Here is a 16,591-nt window from a genome sequence, read left to right as displayed (position 1 = left end):
GGAAGGGGAGACTTTGAAGCTGGTGAAGTCCACATTGATACCACATTGACATCTTCAAGACTCCCGCACATCCAAGATGTCCAAGTTCTTCAAGGACCGCAAATTTCCCCCCACAGTGGTCGAGAACGCCCTTGACCGTGCCTCCCACATTTCCCGCAACACATCCCTCACACCCCGCCCCCGCCACAACGCCCAAAGAGGATCCCCCTCGTTCTCTCACACCACCCTACCAACCTCCGGATACAACGCATCATCCTCCGACACTTCCGCCATCTACAATCCGACCCCACCACCCAAGACATTATTCCATCCCCACCCCTGTCTGCTTTCCGGAGAGACCACTCTCTCCATGACTCCCTTGTTCGCTCCACACTGACCTCCAACCCCACCACACCCAACACCTTCCCCTGCAACCGCAGGAAATGCTACACTTGCCCTCACACCTCCTCCCTCACCCCTATCCCAGGCCCCAAGATGACTTTCCACATTAAGCAGAGGTTCACCTGCACATCTGCCATTGTGGTATACTGCATCCACTGTACCCGGTGTGGCTTCCTCTACATTGGGGAAACCAAGCGGAGGCTTGGGGACCGCTTTGCAGAACACCTCCGCTCGGTTCGCAATAAACAACTGCACTTCCCAGTCATGAACCAGTTCCACTCCCCCTCCCATTCTTTAGATGACATGTCCATCATGGGCCTCCTGCACTGCCACAATGATGCCACCCAAAGGTTGCAGGAACAGCAACTCATATTCCGCTTGGGAACCCTGCAGCCCAATGGTATCAATGTGGACTTCACCAGCTTCAAAATCTCCCCTTCCCCCACCGCATCCCAAAACCAGCCCAGTTCGTCCCCTCCTCCCACTGCACCACACAACCAGCCCAGTTCTTCCCCACCACCCTCTGCATCCTCAAACCAGTCCAACCTGTCCCTGCCTCCCTAACCTGTTCTTCCTCTCACCCATCCCTTCCTCCCACCGCAAGCCGCACCTCCATCTCCTACCTACTAACCTCATCCCACCTCCTTGACCTGTCCGTCTTCCCTGGACTGACCTATCCCCTCCCTACCTCCCCACCTATACTCTCCTCTCCACCTATCTTCTTTTCTCTCCATCTTTGGTCCGCCTCCCCCTCTCTCCCTATTTATTCCAGAACCCTCACCCCATCCCCCTCTCTGATGAAGGGTCTAGGCCCGAAACATCAGCTTTTGTGCTCCTGAGATGGTGCTGGGCCTGCTGTGTTCATCCAGCCTCACATTTCATTATCTTGGGAACATTTGAAGTTGTTCACTTTTGCAGAAAGAGTAAAAAAGCAGTAAAAAAATCCATATGTGCTCAAGTGCAAGTCTCAAAATTTAATATACAGGTACAACAAGTAATTCAGAAGGCGAGTGGAATACAATCCGTTATTATGAGATGAACTGAACAGAAAAATGTAATGACATTATGCTTCAGTTATAAAGGGTATTGGTGAGACCACATCTTGAATAACGTGCAGTTTTGGCCTCCTTATTTAGGGAAGGATGTAAATGTGTAGGAGGTGGTTTGGAGGAGATTTACTAACTTGATGCCTAGAATAAATAGATTGCCTAACAAAGAAAGATTAGGCAGCCTAGTTTGTTTTCACTGGGTTTGGGCGAGTAATGGTGACTTGATTGAACTATCTAAGATCCTGCATGTTCTTGAGATGGTAGTTGTGGGAATATTGTTTTCCCTTGTTGGTGAACCAGAATGGAGACTGTATTACAGAGACTTTATAACAGTGTTATAAAGTTAGGGATCACCTTTTTAGGACAGACAGGAGGAGATGTTTTGTTTTCTCAGAGTTTCATAAGTCTTGGGCAACTTTGTCACTGTCTGCCTCAGGAGGTATTGAAGGGGAGTAGGTTTTGAAATTTTTAAGGTGGATATAGATAGAATTTTATTAGATGATGATATCAAAGATTTTGGGTGTAGATAGGAACATTAAATTCAAAACAGAAGTAGTTTAGCCACTATTTCTTGAATGACATAGAACATTTGAGCTCCTAAAAGAAAACTTTTGCTCCTAGTTCACATGTTTATTTACATGATTCTCACTCTCAACCAGATGATGTGGCAACCCGAGACCCAATAGTATGTAGTTTAAAAGGCTAACTCGTAAAGCTTGGTTTTATTGACCTGAGTGGTTTTAACTGTTTTAAAACCCAGGAGGACTCCATCCACAAGAAGGTTTGGGCTTATCATGTTATCTAGGCTTCAGGAGTCCTGTCTTTTCTGTTGCACTCCTTTTCAAGTTATATGGGAATTCTAACGGAACCTTTTGAAGAAATTTGAGGCAATGTTATTTTATACTTAAGAAAAGTATATAGTACAGAAATGATATTCTATAATTATGCTGACGGAAATCATAGATTATCAGTTCCAAATCCATCACAGCAAATTGTAAGAAATATATCTGGTCATTTGTGGTCTAGTAGGAGAAATATAACTCAATTATCTTACCAGTTGGTTCATTAAAGTCCTTCATTTGATTGCAGTTCAATGCTTTATGGTGCATGGGGGCACACCCAGGAAGAGTGATAGGTATATGCTGGATATCATTCTGTGAGGATGACCATGCATTTCTAAATTAGTCTGTCAAATCATATGCCTGTTTGTCAGATATTAGTGAGGGCAACTGGATGTGCCAACTGATTTGACATTCCCCAAGTTTTATTGCTATTAATTGTTTCCTTTCTCATAAACTTTAGGGTGATATTTTACATGTGAGTGGTTGTCTCCAAAAAAAAGTCAGATATAAATAGTTAAACAGCATTTTAATCATGATGATAGTGGTGTGCAAACGGATTTGCTCAATCACTAAAAAAGAATTTCTTGGTTATATAGACAGTGCCTTTAGCATATTTTGAATGCAAGCAAAGTATCCCGTACCCCCGTTGATTTATATTAAGAAAGCACTGTATGAATTTTTGCAATCTCCTAAACCATTATTTGAGGACAATTTTTTTCTTCAAAGAGCTTGATCTATGTCCAAATTGGTAGCTTCTGTGTTTTCCCATCATTCAGTTTAAGAGGAGGCTCAAGGGAGTAACTACAGTCATATTGCTAGTTTATGAATTGACTTATTGAGTGAAATCAAAAGTGGCAGGTGAAGTGTGATTTTGACACAATTTTCACAAGAGCGATGTAACATGAAGATCATACTTTGGAAATTTTTCAGTGATGAATGTCAACAGCATTTTAATCATGATGATAGTGGTGTGCAAATGGAATTGCTCAGTCACTAAAAAAGAATTTGTTGATTATATAGACAGTGCCTTTAGCATATTTTGAATGCAAGAAAAGTATCCCTTACCTCCACTGATTTATATTAAGAAAGCACTGTATGAATTCTTGCAATCTCCTAAGGCAAAGCGTCTGCTTCTTGGTCCCAGACATCAGCTAATGTGCTGGCTTGACACAATTGGAAATACTCTCGTCTCTGCCATAAAATTGTGGTTTCAAACCCCACTCCTTGATGCATAATATAAGCTGACACATCAGTGCAGTGTTCAGGGAGTGCTGCATTGCCAGGATTGCCATCTTTCAGATGAAATTTTAAAGACAGACCCATCTGGCTGTTCACATGTAAAGGTTCCCATGGCTTAATTTGAAGGTGAGCAGGGCAGTTTTCTGCAAGTCCTGTACAACATATATTCCTCAATCAACACTGTTGCAGTAGACAAAATGGCTAGTGGTACGCAAATTGGACATTGCATTTCTCTATCTTGCAAATGAATTTATTAGCTGCAAAATGCGTTGAAGTGTCCTGTGGATGTCCTTTTTTTATATTATTATTGATCTAGCTCCTTACTAGTAGATAGTCAAAAGTAGCCGACAGTGAGTTACCCTCCCCTTTTCCCTCCATTTGGATAATTTCTGGCTTCTGTTTTGTAACATCCCACACTGGACAACTGACATAGCAAAGCTTGTTTTGTAGGCAGTCCCTTTTATGAATTTGAAATGTACCATCTGCAAGTGCAGCATTTGCTGAATCACCAAGTACCCCAACAGCATCCTTCTTCTTAATTACTCTATAGAGTACTGACAGAAGAGGGCCTCTTATTTAGTTTTTAAACATGTTTAGAAAATTCATCTACTGGGCAAAACTGTCATGTTGGATTTCAGATAATATCTCTTGTGCTGAGCTAATAGAATCGCTGAAATAAGAACTTTGAATGACAAAGTATTATCTGAGGGGGAGTTTACCTGTCTAAGAAATCTGCTGTCAGACAAAAATGACACATACAAGAAAAGTTACTAGCACACTTAATTTGCACCTAGTGTGGAATGCCTTCTGGAATCACTTCTCCAGTAGATAGTACCATGATTTTCAAATCTTAACCAAAATGTCTGCACTATCATCTCACAAAGCAACTGCCAGTATATTGCTTTCATTGCTTTGACACCGTCTCAGTTTGAACTATAATGCTTAAGATGTATCTTGGCAATGTTTTGGAAAGACCACATATGAAATGTTGTGTAAACATACTATGGTGCCAGTAACACTGCTGTTTACAGTCATTTAGGTACATATGGCTGATGCCCCTCAATAGTCTTCCTGCAACAGTCACATGGAATTTAGAAATTTATGCTGTTGGATGATCTCCATACTGATAGCCATCAATTTGGTACCTCGACACTGTATGCAAGATCACTGAATAGGATTTGTGGTGAATGTCAGGAAGCACAGTGCTAATATAGTAGACTTGAATAACTGCTGTTTTAACTGCTGCTTGTTTCACTTAGCCAAATTGGGGAGAAACTCAATAATACCATTACAGACTGAAAAAAGTATTGTTTGATAGAGATACAGGGTGAACTATTATTCCATAGCTAAATTAACTGTGCATTCACATCATTTTGGAGAAAGAATTAAGGTAAATGAAAGCTGTATTTATGGTCCATGTTCTGCCTCATCTCGATTTTTTTTGTTCTAAGTTCTTAACAGAACTGTAAGAGATTGAATCTGCCAGGTTACTTGTAAACAGGTGATATGGAAAGTTACGTTCATTGTTATTCTCTCAAATCATTAGCAAACAGATGGAATAATGCTAAACTACTTCTGACAAAAAAGAGCAGAGATCTTAAGATCTTACATAAAGATTTTTTTTAAAAGTTCTCAATCATTTGTTTTTCTGATTATGGCAATCTGATAGTTTAATTGCCCTAGAAAGGATTAAAGAACTAAGAATGAATAGGAATTAAGAATTTCTTATATAATTTTGGATATGTTGCTGCTGAGTGCCGGTGAGGAGTGGACTGGAGGCTGGAGCAATGCGGGACAATTTCTGGACTTGGGCCTGGTGCCACATGCTGTGCCGCTGTTATCAGAGTGTAATTTAAAACCTCTGTTGTAAGAAATGCTTATACTTCCCTTTAATCCTGTTTGTGTAGGGCTATTATTTTTTGCTCTGTAAGATTTGTACCTAGGTACTTGAAGCTAAGATGGCACCGTTAAAAGGCAGCTATTGTAAAAACTTTTCACTGTACTCCTGTACTTCTGTATTGTAGTACAGGTGACAATAAAGTATATTCTATTCTATGTCAGTGATAGCAGAAAATCGGGAAAAAGTTAAACTTTTGTTTAATTGCCCATGAATTTGATTGGAATATCTCATTCCGCAAACATAGGTGATCAAATATGCTAAGTGGATGGACAATGTTGCCATTTAAGAATAAATGTTTAATTGCTTTGGTTTCATTTGATAAAGGTTATTTAAGGTTACCAAATAAAACTTAAGTAAATAAAAATTAAGTACACTAATAATTGACTACCAAACCAAATGATGCATTTATAGGCCAACTTCAAGAACGAGGTAATCAATGTATTATCCCAGTGTAGTCCTAGTAGTTCATACATACATTTCCATTTTGGTGTTATCCAAATTGAAGTCACCAAGTCTAGAAAGGCCGAGGGTGCTCAGGTCTATCATAGCAGCACCCCACCTGCCTCAGTATTCTGCACATTTGCTGACTGACAGCTGCATCCATTTGCAGCATCATTTCCCCATATGTCGGATTCTCGCTATACCTGGCTATGTTCGAGGGATGGGATCGGGAAAGAGAAAGCGAGAGAAAGTCAATGTCCAGAACGCTTTAACAATGCAGATGGACCAAATGCACCGGGGTTGCATTCAGACACTGCACCGTCATGTCACTTGTGCTGACACCAACCCGGGAGCTTGAAAATGGGAACCAACCGGTTACCAAGCATGGGGTGGGGGCGGGGAGCTGTAAGCGATCGACAATGGAGATTGATGTGAATAATCAATGATACAACAAGTAGGTAGGAAAGAAGTAATGAAAATGCAGGTGGGCTTTACAGTTACATTCAACAAGCTTCCTAGAAATGGGATAGTTCGCTGCAATAAAAAAGTCAGGGGTTAAAACATTCCTGATTGTGTGTGTGTGTGTGTGTGTGTGTGTTTGTGTGAGATGGGGGTTGAGATGGGGGGTGGGGGAGTGCCATGTGTGATGGCATCGTGCGGTGACGTCATGCAGTGGCGGTGGTGTGATGTCATCCCAGTGGAAGAGGGGGTTCCCAGAAGGACGTCAGTGTATTTCCCAGGGCTGTGACCTCGGCAACTAGCTCAGGAGAAGAGCTGCCCCCTACAGCCCGGTGCCTCTGAGTCTCTCTCCACCATAGATCAATTGGGGAAGCATTGCTATCGTCAATCTAATCAACATGAAAGAAGCAGAGGTCACAGATGAGTTTTTTTAAACCCAAAAAGAAATAGTGAGTCCCAATTAGAATAAACCTTTGCTCTGAGTGTGTATATGTGTACTGCTTTCTTTTAAATATGCGGTTTCTCTCTTAAAAGGGCTGAGTCGAATGAGGATTGGGGGAGTGGGTGGGGGGATACTACGGAAATTGCTGTGTTGACCAGGTTCAATTGAAAGTCGAGCCTTGAGCGCAGTTCCAAACACTGTGGACCCAACAATAGCCGAGTTTAGGAAGTTCGCAGAATTCGTAGCTATTTTTTCCGATCACAGTATTATTACCTTCACCCCCACCAACCGAAAAAAATAATCTCCGCCCACCCACCTCCCGTTTTAAAAAAATTCCCCACAGCAGCAAAAAAATAGTGGCGGAAGCGCCGGGTTTGAGACAAAGGGAGCGGGATTGCTTGCTCAAAGTGGGATACTGGAACCGGGAAAAAGCGGAGAGGATCTGGAAAAGAGATTACATTTCGCTTCTCTCTCATCAATTTTATGGTTAATGTCAAGCGGCTCCATTGTGGGAGAAGAGGCACGTCAGCCAGCCATAAATTTGAGAGCGGAGTGGCAGCGCAGAACGCATCTGTTTGACCGAGTTCATTCCCTCTTATACTGTATGGAGACAGGTAGAATCCTGTTCGCGCACCAATCCCTAGCAACACAGAGGCAACCCGGGACAAAATACAAACCGTGCAGACATTTACAACCGGGCTTTCTCTAGGAAACAGCCTCGATCTGCCGCCTGCATCGATCGCCTTGGTATGTCATTCCTTTTTTTAATAAAAAGTCTTGTTTATTTCCCCCCGTCAGCGGTTTATAAACATACACAATGTAAGTAGGAGAGAAGGAACTACAACAGCAATGAAAGGGACCCCTATATATGTATACACTGTTTAATGAAGAGGATGTTCTTATAACCATTGACCACACTGTCTTCTAGATAATAAACAAGATGAGCCTTTTGCACTGCAAAGGAATGTGGGGGTCAGCGGCTCATTTTATGATTTGAAAATAACTTTTTTTTGCTTTCCAATTCAAAGCTGTGCTAAAGTATAAAACGGGCAGGAGATGCAAACTCAGGTGAAAGGGGCCAAGATATAAATGTAATTTCCTGGAAACCTGGACAAAACAAAAGGCGTGCAATTTTAACTGTGTTTTGAAGTGAACGCTGTATTTCATGCAGAAGTTGGTTTGCTTTCTCTCTCGCTTTGGGAGATGCGTGTGGGTAGAATGGTGGAGAGCCGCGTATTTTATTTTCGTTTCTTGAGCTCCCTGAGATTCATCTTCAGATGTTTGGTTTGTGCTGGGGAGGAAAAAAAAGGACGTGTCAACTGTTCCTGGAGGGAAAATCTGAAGCAAATGTGCGATTTTTCATTTATGGATGCTTTGCTGCAACGTTAATTTACCAAGATTGCTCCGCCGACGATATATATATATATATTTCTGCTGTTGCATGATTTTTCATACGGGAGGGGGATGTGTTGATGCATCTGGAATCAAGGCGAAATTGAGCCCGTAATAAATTGGTGCAGTACACAACGTCCGCTGATTTATGTCATATTTATATATATAAATCCGAAGCCGGCGAAAACGTAGTTAACACAATTCACACAATTGTGCCACGTTTATAAGACAAACAGCATGTTGTTTTAACTCAGATTCTGTCCAAAGTTGTCGCTTGGTACCGTTTCATTCTGCAAGGACATTATTTTCCCTGTTTAATAAATCCTTCGATTTTAATTGTTAAAAAAAAAATGACAGAGCTTCAGTTTCAGGATTACTAATACGTTGCCAATTAGATTTTGTTTTGCTGGTTTAGAGCAAATAGATTAAACTCTTTTCAGCTGCAGTACATTTAGGACCTCAAACGTCTTTTGTTTTTTAATCAAATTATAGCAGAAATTTGAGTATTTTCTTTGGCGATGAACAGATAGTCACTCGGTTGGCATGGAGTAAGTTAAATCATGCAGAACGCTGTAATCCCTTCTCTATCTGCTGAATCCCTTTTTTAAGGTTAACATTGATGGAATAAAACCCAGTCTTGATTGTAGACGCATTGCTGGGGAAAAGGGGTCGTGGTGTAACAGCAGAACATCTTAACGCTTTTCAATTATTTATTTTACTGCGTATTGTGTCTTTAAACCACAAAAGAGGAGGAAGAAAAGCAATCTGAAAGGGGAACCCCGCGGTTGGGGAACTGTTTGTGATGGGGGTTGCTTATAATCTGATTGTATTCTGCTGACTAAAGGCTAGGCTGCTAATTATCTCCTTAAAATGCAGTAGGGTGGGAGGGGGGGAGGTGAAAACAAAACAAGAGAAGCTTTGCTGGGCAAGGTCGAACATTTTAGCGCCTGCTTGGGTGAAATTATTTTTAAAAAGGCATGTGTTTGAAAGGGGTTTCGGTGCATTGCTGCAGATATGCCCAATGGAACCAAACGGTTTAGCATGAGATGTAGCGTTTGAGGGCAATGTGTGCGATAAGTTTCATCTTAGTATCGTTTCAGTTTGAACAAAAGAAGCTCATTGCAACACGTGTGGGGGGGGGGGGGTTTCCCAGTACACTTGCAGCTCGGTCCCGGGGTTTTTTTTACCTTAGTATGTGAGGTATATGTTTGTTTGAAATGAAGAGAGCAGAGTCCGGCAGAGCGTGTTGTGTGTGTCTGTTTTCAGTTTTATTCTAGGATCTCCGCTCTTTTCATATGACGTTGGGTGAATTCTCCTGGAACCGGCTCGGAGCAAACTGGCAGCGGACAGAGAGAGTCCGCAGTGACCGGCCTGAAGCAGACACACTCTCGAAGCTTCCCCAGCGCCGCTCTCTGAGATCAAACATCACGAGGTTCTGCTTATTATTGTAAATCCTAGTGTTCGTCGACTGCAAACAGGGACTGCTGCATTTGCGCCATTTTGCATTCACAGCTAGCTTCACTGTGTCGCCTCTTTCAAATAGGTGGCAATGAAAGAAGCTCCGGCCTTCGGCACCAATCCCGGGAATTGTGGAAAGAAAATAGCCTGTTATGGCGCAAGCACAACACAAACTGAGACACTGAGCTCGGAGGTTGTGTAATGTTTCATTATGTGCAAAGCGAGTGTTGCAGAGAGCACGCAGCGAGAGAGAAATGGAAATCAAAGTGGATGCGCTGACTTCACTCTATAGCAGGCTCAATAGTATTACTTAGCGGACAAATGAGCTTACATTCGGTCAAATATTAGCTCCGAAGATGCATAGACTCTTATTTCTGCTCCCCTCCCCCCAAAAAAATTAACTCCCCGGAGCTCTGTGTCACATTATGATTCTTTTTCAAATTGCCCCTTTCATTGCTGAAAACGGACTGAGGAGTATCGCTAGAGATAGTATCACTAGCCTCAGCTTAGTCGCTGTACTCAGAATTTTTTTTGGCAGACGTAGTTTTTCCTTTTGTTTTTATGCCCCGTCCCCGTCGATCACTCTCCCACCCCACCTCCAGCCCGTTTTCTCACTGAGGACAGTTGTATCAAATAAAAACATTTCACTTTGATAAACTGCAAAGTCCTAGCCACAGCTCTGAAACCGAAAGTATTCTCTCGGAGGCAGCTCCGCGTCTGGCAGTTTAACATCGCCGTCGCCTTCTGCAGATTTACACCCAGCTGCCACCGAGATTCCGTGGGGAGGCTGGGCAGACTCGGAAAATGAGCTGAAATTCTCATCCAGATATTTTACAATTTCCTGGGAAATTTCATTCTTCGAGACGGGAGGGGTTACTTGGAGTAGGAGTTTGTGATTCTAAATCCACTGTAAGTAGACCTTTGATGAAGATTTCAACAGCGTTAGTTTTCACAATCCCTTACGGGATGGGGATCGAGTGACTTGGGATCTTTACATTTACAAACTCACGCACAGACACTCACGGTGACTTCCAACGAGCACGGGGCGCCCCTCAGTCTCCCAGGGAAAGCGCAGACGAAAGGGACCCTGTTCTCAAGCAGATAGCTCGGGCTGCTGTTTGAACCGTTCTCCCAATCTTAGAAATCAAGCGACCACCATTCCCTTCTCGTTACGCCCGAGCAGCCTCGGGCAGGTAGAATCAAAGCGTGGACAACCCCACACAATATTAAAACAGCCCATCTGCATACAGTGTACAACATTTATTTACATCGGTAATTAAATTCATTACAATACATAAATTCATCACAGATAGCGATTGCTAATAACCACCCTTACATCTTGAACATCGATTGTGTTTTCATCATGTTGCTGAATAGTAAATTGATAATTAACAGCTATGAGGAGCCACAACATGCATGTGGCTGGAGCGCCAAGCCCTTGCACAAGTTGGAGTGATGAACACTCAACTTCACTTTCCCAGTTTTAGAAGTATCGATGTGACAGACTCAGTCCGGTATGGAAAACCGAAAGCAAAGAACTGGGCTTGTTTTAACATCCAGATCAACATTAAAAACTGACAGGCCGTCAGAAACAAAAGAAAAACCGCTCCTAAAAATTTCGCTCAGTTGTAAAACGATATTTGATTTGGATTCTTTAAGAAAAAATAAACAGAGCGTGCATCTCTCGCTAGATTTTATTTCCTCTATACATTGATTAAGGGCGAATCTTCCTATACATTGCCGAAGGATTTATCGAGAAAACGCCACAGCCACTCAAAAAGAAAATTCGCAAAATATTCACAACACAAAAAAATGGTGGACATGCATTCGAATTTCCTGGGCCGCCCACTTCTTATTAATGAAAGATGAGAATTTATAAATGAAGAACTTTTTTTAAAAAAAGTAACGCGTTTAAGTGATCAACAATTGTAAATGGGAATGTAGTGTAAACGCGTGACAAAAGCTGGTTGTTAGGAACTTGGCCATTTTTGAAGAACACTCCTGGTGTTAAAGCAGAGCTGATATTTTGTTTCGAAGGGTACGCTGTAATTGACTCACTGAAGGCAGCGCGATTTATCACATAGCACACCCTTTGCGCCTGAGAGTAAGCATTTTCAATAATGAAACTTGATGTTGAAGGTGTGAGTTCTGACTGTGAATATCAGATCTGTTTAATTTTCCATAGAATATTTCAAATGTGTGGCGAGGGAATCGGGATTCGAAACCAGATCTCTTTCAAAGCCCTTTGCCCCATCAGCACACACACTGAGCTGGATATTGTCACCCGGGCATCTTTTTGTTCTGCAATACATAAATAAACCAGAACGCTGGGAAGGGTATCTCTCCTTCTCCAGTTGATTTGAAAGCTTTCCACGTCGAGCTCGTCGTGAACTCTCTTTAGTTCCTAATGTCTGTGCTGCATTCGGTAGAACAAAAGAAAATCAACCAGCAAAAATTTCCCGTGCCAGGAGGAATACACTGGTAGAGGGATCACCCAATGCTCAAGGTGCTGGGAATTATACATAAAATAATGCACACATCCACGTGCGCTGTTTTTCAATATGGAAATTTGTTTGCTGGTGAAAGCTGGGCAGAAAATGAAGGGATTGCAACAGAAAGGTTAACTGGACACAAATCAGAGTTCAAGTGGAATTTATTTAGTATGGTTTAGTGTGGTCACACTGCCCCTGGTTCCCTAACTCCTCGTAGCAATCTGTTTTTAAAGGATCGATGAGAATTTAGATGGTCAGATGTTCGGTGATAAAAGGCCCTCGGTTTTAGTAAAATGTGACGTGCTTACAGGTTCATTTATAAAATAAATAAAAGGTTTAGCACAAACTGGCTTCACAGACGCCACAAAAGAGGCTTCACAGCCGTGAAAGGAGATTTGCTATCTTTATTTTCAATCATTTTGGCAAGTTTCCTTCATGCGATTATACGAGTAACTTTATGATACCGTTTGAGAGCGCCACCGCACAATGAAGGGCCTATTATGCAAAATGTATTTTTTGAACGTTGATAAAAGCTTTTCGAGCCTAAAGGAGGAAATGTCTGACCTTATGAGGTATTTCGGTTTTTATACGTTTCTTTGATTTGCCGTTATAGTCACTTAGAATGTCCATACTAAGGACGAGCAGCATCTGGAACACTTTCAACGAACTGCTGTTTAAAAGTAATCGTTATGGCTATCGGTAGGTTCCGACTTATTAAAGCTAAAAGCAGATCTCTCTTCGTTATTCCGCTTCACCCCCACCCCCGCAACAAAAATGCCGCATTTTCGAAGCGTGATCTGTCCAAATCTCGACAAATTCCTCTAAAACGCAAAAAAAAAATTATACGGACTGAAACATTCACGGACTGCATACTGTTTTTCGGTCTTTTCGAGCCCCGTTTACTTTTACGCTTTTCTTCAATAAAATGCATCGTAATGAAGCAGCCGTGCCAATAGCTTCTTGCATTTACGAGGGTGACCTCAACAGCTTATAATGCAACACAGATGCAATGTCCTATTAGAGAGATTTCTCACATTTGCTCAAAGCTCGGTGGATTAAAGTAACAGTCTCTCTCTTTCAGTGACTCATTTACAACCTATCCCGAAATCACACAGCAAAGGAACAGCCCGGTGCCTTGCTCATTTGAATTTCAGTCACTTCAGAAAAAAAAGGGCGCTATTTCCTCTCTGAAACACATTGCCATTTTATTGCATGAAGCTGCTTTCTGACGGTCATGCTTCCGAATCAAGATCCAAAGCCCAAATTCCACTGGTTGGTTGGTTCCGAATTTGTGAAGCCGGCCTAAAATTGACAATTCATAGCAGGGGTGGGGGAGCGGGACGTGATGCTGGACTGTAGGTGTTAACACGTTTAATGCCTATTTAGCTCTGTAGCTCAGACCCATGTTGTCAATCCACACACAAGCTCACAAAACGACAGCCTACGCAAAACGATAATATTGGGAAACTTTAAATAGACACATTATATACAATATTGCAACAATCATTTCCATTCTCACATTTATCTGATTACTTTTAACACCTATAATTTCTTCCTGAACTGCCCTTTTTTATATATTATTTTTGTAAAAAGAAACGTCTTGTTTGTCTTTCTTCCCCTTTTTACCCTCCCAGCGTTTGGCTTTGCATTGCAAACATGCATGGAGTAGCCTCCGGCCTCTGGTGACAAATCCTCGTTCCGGTAGTTGGATCTGGGTGTAAGATCGAAGGAAACTGTCAGTCAGTGATGCTTCATTGATCACGCACAATCCTCTTTGCAGGACTTGCCTTCTTCAACAGCCATCAGTCATTTTGCATTAATTATCCTATCCACTGGTCCTCCAGGCTTCAACAGGCCTCCTCTGTTGGTGTAAAACGAGAGACAGAGGGAGAGAGAGAGAGAGAGAAGGCAAGAAGGAGAGAATTACATGTTGGAGAAAACGGGAGTTTGAAATCCAAAGATGCACAAGTTTACATTAACGTGTATAAATATATAAGAGACTGGCCTAGTTTTGCAGCCATGGCGACACAGAATTGGAATTAGAAAAATTATTTTTTAAACCCACCTCTAATTATATCTTTTCCCTTTTCTTGAAACTGCTGCGTTGGAGAATGAAGTCTGCCCAAGCGGATGCGAGGACACACACACACACACACACACCATGTGTTTTCAGCAAAGCACATAGCTCTCCAAACTTCCTTCTCGCGCCTGGCATTGTATATTAAATTTCTTCACCCCACAGCGCGTACAACTGCTTATTCTTCCAACTTATTCGGATCTCACATATTTCCCTTTCTTTTCGAAAGCTTTTTCTCAGTAAATATTGAAATCATATTTTCCCCCTTGGACACAGCTGTCCTTTTTTATTTTACTGACACGCTTACACACGTGAAACGACTTCAAAGTTTTCTTCTATTCAATCGTTGCTGCTTTCCTTGGTTCTGTCGCTGTAATCTTTGCGGCTCCTTCCTGGTGTTGGAAAAGTCTGCTACTTCACTCTTCCTGTTTCCTTTCACAGCACTACTTTCTGTGTTGTAGTTGTTCAGTCCCAGTCTGTCCATCTCTTCCACGTTGCTTCCTCACTGGCTCTGTTCTGCAAATTGTGCTGCCTGACGTTTCCACTGTTTTCTCCCTTTCTCTGTGTGTGCAACTGCTGTTCTCCCCTCACTCAGTATTTCTCTGTGAAGATCATCTTCCTCCTGCACTTACAACTTCCACTCTTTCACTCTTCCCCCTTTTCTGCTCCTAGGGCCATTTGGGTCTCTGTGGAGGCGGCCGCGAAACCGTCACTTCCCTTTATACCAACTCTCCTTTAACTCGGCGTGAGGGGTGCCCCGAAACCGTCGCCGCGCCCTAATTGCTTTTCATGCAGCCGGGCGCGGGCTGGCCGCCAGCCAATCAGAGGCTTGTTTACACAGTTTGATTGACAGGGATCTGGCGGACCGCCAGCCAATGGGGGTCTTGTTTACACAGTTTGATTGACAAGAGCCCAGGATTGCTCGCTGTGCGTGCCTCATTGTACAGACAAGTTGTTGAAGCAAAGAAATCTTTTAGTGCTCGTGCTCAACTGCAACCTTTTCAGAAGTGTAGCATGTCACATAGCGTCCAGATAATTAAAAATTAGTCTTTCTTTTTTGCTTTTATTTCACAATAAGGCAGTGTATACTCGGAATTGCAGTAAGTACACATTTTTGCTACATATATACAAGAAAAGTCAAAATACAAACATGATAAAAATTACAATATTTGTTATTTAAGTGTAACCTAATGTATTTCCGTCTTTGTTTGTTATTAAAGAAATGTAAGCAATAAACCGTTTTATTCCCCCTCCCTCTTTTTGGCTGTAAAATACCCATTCCGTCTGTGCGAAAATCCGCAGCTCTGGCTCCCAAGCGGGACGCTGTGTTAATGTGCCCGCTCTCTGTGTGCTCTCTTGCCCGATTGGTTTCTTGAAGACAGTACGCTCTTGCAGATACCATTCATGTACTTTCACTCCATGCACCTTCTGAAGTGTCTTCCTAATTTACAAAATATCAATCTATCTTCCTATCTATCCATATATATGGGTAAAACAACGTGAAATATTTATAACGGCCGCTGTGCCATTTGCTTTTATCAAGTCGTCGTTGAGAGGGAGCGGTCTTAGCTGCTTACTGCACTGTAATGAGGTGAAATGTCCCATTCATGTTCAGTATTTGGAAAGACGATATCATCTCAGAAAACCTTAAACGTACAAAAGCCCGTAAGGATGAGTAATAACTTTCACTGCTGTGTTGTCGGCGAGAAAATAAACACCTGGATTTTAATTTGAAAGCACAGCAGTGTTAGACAATGAGACGGAGCACAGAAGGAAACAGTCGTCATATTGTGCTGTGAATTGATAGTTGGACTCACCACATTAGAAAGACGGGCATTTTACTCCATCGGATTCCAACAATTTCCAAAATGTAAAACGTAGCCTGTCGATTAATTGCTACATCCTCGTGCACAATAGTTTGTATTGCAATTTGGGTAAGAGCATGGCGTTAGCTTCAACTGTAGGACGCATTGTAGTCTACATTGTGTGGGTTTCTATATATTCGGCGGTTTTATAAATAAAGCTGACTTTTGCGATAAGGAAATTGATTGAGAAGTGGGGGTGTAGCAGGATGGGGGTGGGGTAGTGCCGTTATACTACATTTCCTTCATATGAATGTCTCTGTTTAGTATTTAAACTATTTCTCACAGCTCTCTGTGTAAATACGAGTGTCTTGGGGCAGCGGTAATTTCATCCTAAAATTGATGTCAGATGGAAAAGGAAGAGAAGAGGGAAGGGAGGGAGGAATGCAGAGAAATAGGGGAGAGGGATGAAAGACCAACGACGGGCGAGTGAATGAACGATAACCTCCCGCAGTAAATTGTTCGTGCACACTGGGTGCGCGCTCGTCTCAAAGTGGGGGTGTCAATATATCCCGGACATCGAACTGGACAGAATGGTAAAGGGTGGAAAAAACCGC

The 16,591-nt window shown here is 42.2% G+C and overlaps 1 protein-coding gene and 1 long non-coding RNA gene across 6 annotated transcripts in view; one reads left to right on the top strand and one right to left on the bottom strand.

Moving 5' to 3' along the window:
- Nucleotides 1-6,693: 6,693 nt before the first annotated feature.
- bahcc1b (BAH domain and coiled-coil containing 1b) overlaps nt 6,694-16,591 on the top strand; it is a 318,643-nt gene continuing 308,745 nt past the window's right edge. For 2 of the 5 annotated variants that reach the window (XM_048555433.2, XM_059653699.1), the window contains exon 1: nt 6,923-7,500. The gene's annotated coding sequence lies outside the window, so the exon portion shown is untranslated. Of the gene's footprint in view, nt 6,761-6,922; nt 7,501-15,131; nt 15,273-16,465; nt 16,571-16,591 lie in introns of those variants that run through there. The other 3 variants (XM_048555430.2, XM_048555428.2, XM_048555431.2) reach the window with 3 other exon arrangements.
- LOC125463763 (uncharacterized) lies at nt 13,550-14,928 on the bottom strand. Its single transcript, XR_007249898.2, has 2 exons — nt 14,161-14,928; nt 13,550-13,956 (listed from the first exon to the last, which is right to left on the bottom strand). It is a non-coding gene; the product is annotated as an uncharacterized LOC125463763 (long non-coding RNA).

The sequence above is a fragment of the Stegostoma tigrinum genome, chromosome 22 (genome assembly GCF_030684315.1).
Source record: "Stegostoma tigrinum isolate sSteTig4 chromosome 22, sSteTig4.hap1, whole genome shotgun sequence".
Classification (NCBI taxonomy): Eukaryota; Metazoa; Chordata; class Chondrichthyes; order Orectolobiformes; family Stegostomatidae; genus Stegostoma; species Stegostoma tigrinum.
This window is presented reverse-complemented; position numbering and strand designations above follow the sequence as displayed.